Source organism: Cariama cristata, unplaced genomic scaffold, assembly GCF_000690535.1.
Source record: "Cariama cristata isolate BGI_N322 unplaced genomic scaffold, ASM69053v1 scaffold30105, whole genome shotgun sequence".
NCBI lineage: Eukaryota > Metazoa > Chordata > Aves > Cariamiformes > Cariamidae > Cariama > Cariama cristata.
Genome location: NW_009617380.1, coordinates 1 through 4,529, shown reverse-complemented (window position 1 = coordinate 4,529; position 4,529 = coordinate 1). Strand labels below are relative to the sequence as shown.

General features: G+C 49.6%; 1 pseudogene across 1 annotated transcript; it reads right to left on the bottom strand.

The window, feature by feature from the left end:
- Nucleotides 1–3,509: 3,509 nt before the first annotated feature.
- On the bottom strand, nt 3,510–4,525 carry LOC104161932 (annotated as a pseudogene). Its single transcript, XR_696452.1, has 2 exons — nt 4,306–4,525; nt 3,510–4,209 (listed from the first exon to the last, which is right to left on the bottom strand). The product of XR_696452.1 is annotated as a histone H3.3-like (transcript).
- Nucleotides 4,526–4,529: the final 4 nt, after the last annotated feature.

Below are 4,529 nucleotides of genomic sequence, written 5' to 3'. Positions count from 1 at the left end.
GGCGGCAGGGGGGCAGGTAGGTCCAGCACCACGAGGAGCCCCCTGGGTTGGGCTGGGGGTCTCAGCATCGGGGCTGCCCCACGCCCACACTATCCCTGGTTTCCACTCAAGGCTGTGGGGCCAAAGCTGCCCCTGTGGCCTGGAGGTGGTGGGGGGCTGTGGGCATCTTCCCCTGCAAAGGACAGGAGGAGGTTGCATGGGGTCCTTGTTCTGATGCTGCCGAACCCTTTTCTCCCCAGGCTGCTCTACAACCTGCGGTACCTGGGCAGGACCGGCGTTGGGAAGGTGAGGTGGTAGAGCAGAGATGTGCCTAAGGGCTAAATTGTCTCTTCTGGGTTTCTTTTCACGGGCAGTGGGTTATTCCCTCCTTCCTGCTCTGTTTCAGTACGGTGGCAAAGAGGTGCTGGACTGGGCCATCCCCACGGTGCTGGAGAGGCACTCGGCAGCACCGGTGAGCAACGGGGCTGAGGGCATCCCGGGAAGGGCTTGGGGAGAAAACTGCAGGGAAAGATGGTCACTGCCTGGGATATTTTTGCATGCCAGCTCCAGGTTCACTTGGGCTGGCCGAGTATTTGACATCTCCCACCCCTGTGTTTTGTTTTGTTTTGTTTTTTTCCTGGTTAGAAGCATCTCTGCATCCAGGATAGGAAAGTGCGTTAAGAAAAAAAACCAAAAAATACAACCACCTGCAGGAAAGCGCTTGGAAAACTGGGGAGGCTGAGCCTGGTTCCAGGGGTGCTTTAGGGCTCAAGTCATTGTTGCTTGAGCCTTTTCGGGGGAGTTGTGTCTGCTTCTGAATAATCTCTCTCTTGTAAATGTCTTATTACAAATAGAGCTCAGACGCTGTCATGATTGGGGCTTCTTCCCCCCCTCCATCCCCCATTCAGGAGGTTTTGTTTGATGTGAGGGAAGCAGAAGTCCTCGTACAGGAGAAGACTACTTCCAAGGTAAGCGAACAACACCCAAGGTCCGGGTGACTCCGGAGGCTGCTGATCCCATGGTGCGGGGAGCCTGGCTGGAGGGGTCATGGGGCCAGTTTAAACCAGGAATGGGGACAACAGGGACTGACTGCAGCCCCCAACACCATCTCCCTCCTGTCCCCTGTGCAGCTCCTGTGCCGCTACCCCTACCCCAGCATCTCCTGTGTGGGACGCTGCACAGACAGCAGCAATTTATTCGCCTTCTGCGTGGCGTGTTGCCCGTGGGACCTGGGGGGAGTGGATATAGAGGGATGCGGGTGTTGGAAAATAAACAAGCGATGTCCAGACCAGCCATGGGGTCTCTGGTGTGGTTACAAGCCTGGGCTGGGCTTTCAGAGCGGCTCTGTCTGCTGGTTAATGTACGTGATTCCATTTTTAGCGCTTCCCCGGAGAGCCCTGATGGGAGCACGTTCGACTGCCTGGTGTTTGCATCGAGTGCTGAGGAAGAATGTGAGGAAATCATCAGGCGAATCGGTAAGGGAATGGTTTATTGTCTTCAGCTATCATCACAGTGAGACCGTGGAATACCAAGAATTACTGTTCTGGTCCACCACATGCGATATCTAACTTAATTTCTTTTTGTTGAGGTTACTAAGATGAATAGATACTTTGATACAGTTTTCTGGCGCGTTTGGTTTTTGTGTTGTTTGTGTTTGGGGTTTTTTTTTAGCTGCTAGACAATGATTTTATTTTAAGAAACAGCTTCTAGGCATACCCAGATGGTTCATTGTTTCCACTAAGAACTTAGAGGAAACATTGTTTTCGAGGGATGTTATTTTAAAAAAAACCATACTTTTCCTACAGGAGCCCAGCCTGCTACTGCAGTTGAGCACCACATCAAGCATTCATAAATCCCATCACTTGCAATTCTTATTTTTAATGTCTCTAAATGCAAGCTGTGTGGTGCTCCCCAAATTTCGTGGCTCCTGGGCCACCAAGGATCCTCAGCTTGCTTGTGGGGACAACCCTGCTGGATGTCCCCTTGACAGGCTGTACCCCCCAGGACAGACCTGCCCAGGTGATCTACCTGAGAGCACTTACTGTCAACTAAAGGCTCAGAGGGTGCTTGACTTTGATCCAGGCCTTTAAAGCAATTAGGCTTACAATTTAGATGCAAGGAAATCCTTTTCCTTACAGGTTTAGCACTGAGGGAAATACTTGGATCCAAGAGCCTACTCTTGGATCATTTTTGGACATGTTTCTAGCAGCTCTGTGGCAGAGGTGATAATGGCATTAACCTGGGGCTCTGTTTGTTCCAAGCACACTTGGAGCAGCGTAGGAAAGGGCGTTGAGGAAGTTGTGCAAGAGCGCGTGGTAAGGAGCGCCTGTTCCTCCAGCTGCAGGATTTAAGCACACGGAGTGGTTTGTCTGATAAGGGAGAGCCCTGGCTCCAGCCCCGAGCGATGCAGGCCCTGACTCCGGGGAGCAGGACTCAGGAGGGTTTTTCAAACTGCTTTCATGCTGTTGTTGTGGAAGGAAGTGCTGTAAACGTGTCCGATCTGCAAATAGTTGTGCAGACAGCCAGCGCTGACTTACTGCCTGCTCTCTGGTATGAACTAGTGCTGTTCTTCCTCCTGAAATGTGACTTCTGCCACAGCACTTCAAACTTCATTGAAATAAATGAAGATGAGCTAGCTTAACTACTTGTCTGTGCTACTTTTCTGTGCCAACTCTAGTCTTACTAGTGCAGCCTGTTCTTTAAGAGTTGAGAGCTGGCCTCACAATTCAATTTAAATGTGAATTACCTGTTTCAGATGTAGTCTGAGCAGCTTTCCTTCACCACAACCTAATGAGGTACGGCTGTTCCCAGAGGCACTGCTGAGAAAACCAGACCTGCCTTAGCAGAGGGTTTTATTCTGAAGGTTTGAGTATAATCCTGTTTCATCAAAAAACTTTTAAGATGGGGAATGAGAACCTTATTCCACTTTGCTTAGCAGCCTGTATCCTCTCAGGTGGTATAATTAGCTCTTCCATCCTGCACTGCTAGTGCTGGCTGCTGTTATTAACGGGGACTGTCACACAGCCAGATCCCAGAGAGCCACAGGCCGCAGCCACTCACACTCCACACCTCAGCACAGGGAACAAGCTGGCAGTTTTGCTTCAGGCAGACCAGTCACACCACCAGAACAAGCTTCCCCTGCATCTACTGGGATGGAGAAAAGCAAAACTTAAGGGTTATACTTGAACACTGACAAGCAGTTAAGCTTTAATAAAACAAAACCCCAAAAGCCCCCCGTGAGAGGCAGAAGGCTGCTGCCTAACCTAGGCCTGTCAGTCCGGCTATTCCTCCTCTACCCCGCAGCTGCAGGGCTCAGCTCTGCTCTCACTGGCCAAGAGCAATGACTCAAGCTACAGAAAGCCTCCAAAAACCTCCAAGGGTGGCCAGGGCAAGTTCTCCATTCTGTTGACAGGACAAAATTAAGTTGCCACAGCAGCAGTCCTGGATTGCAGGCATCTACAGCTAACCTACTGGAGCCAGGAGGAGGAAGCTTCAAGCCCATACAAACCAAATGACAAAGACTCCTCACATGTGAATGTAAAACATTTAATTTAAAAATGTTGACACTACAATATATAAAATAGCTATTATAAATGCACATAGTGTATTCTATAGCTGCCAGGTTTACGTTTTTAGGAAACTGTAAGTTACACTGTGGTTAAGACTTGTAGTTTCACCCTCTGAAAAAGTCCACATTTGATCACAGTGATGTATGGTCAGACTAACAGCCCCAATTGTTAAACACTTGGATCAAGTCATAACCAGTTTTATTGCAAAAGGACCCTGTACACATTTATATCAATTCTAGTACCTTACAAGTTTAGCTACCCAACAAGTCATTAACATACAGAAACATGCATGAGAAGCAAGAAAGATCACCCATCCCTTCTGCATATTAGCAACTTGTCACTCCTGAGCAACAAGGCTCACATCACTGAGGTTTATGTGAACAGTCACTTTTAGCATTCATCCTGAGTGAAAGATGGAATGACTTAAGTACAAATGCAACATATTATAAACAATTTCTTACAAAAAAGTCACAAATTAAAACCAAAGTATTTTACAGAATTTACTACAAAACACCATAAAAACAGCCTTCACTTAAGCCCTCTCCCCCCGTATCCTGCGAGCCAACTGGATGTCTTTGGGCATGATAGTGACTCTCTTGGCATGGATGGCGCACAGGTTTGTATCTTCAAACAGACCCACCAGATACGCTTCACTGGCCTCCTGTTTCAAGAGCATAAGAAGAAATGTCGTTAGAAACCCTGACCGCAGCACGCTTAGGGTCGCGAGGGCCAAGGCCCAGCAGGCCGCTAGCAATACCTGCAGCGCACCGATGGCTGCACTCTGGAACCTCAAGTCTGTTTTGAAGTCTTGGGCGATTTCCCTGACCAGCCGTTGGAAGGGCAGCTTGCGGATCAGCAGCTCCGTGGACTTCTGGTAGCGACGGATCTCACGGAGGGCGACGGTGCCCGGCCTGCGAGGAGGAGGAGGGAGGAGGAAGAGGGTGAGCCGGGGCAGGGGCTGCGCCAGCGCCGGGCCGTACC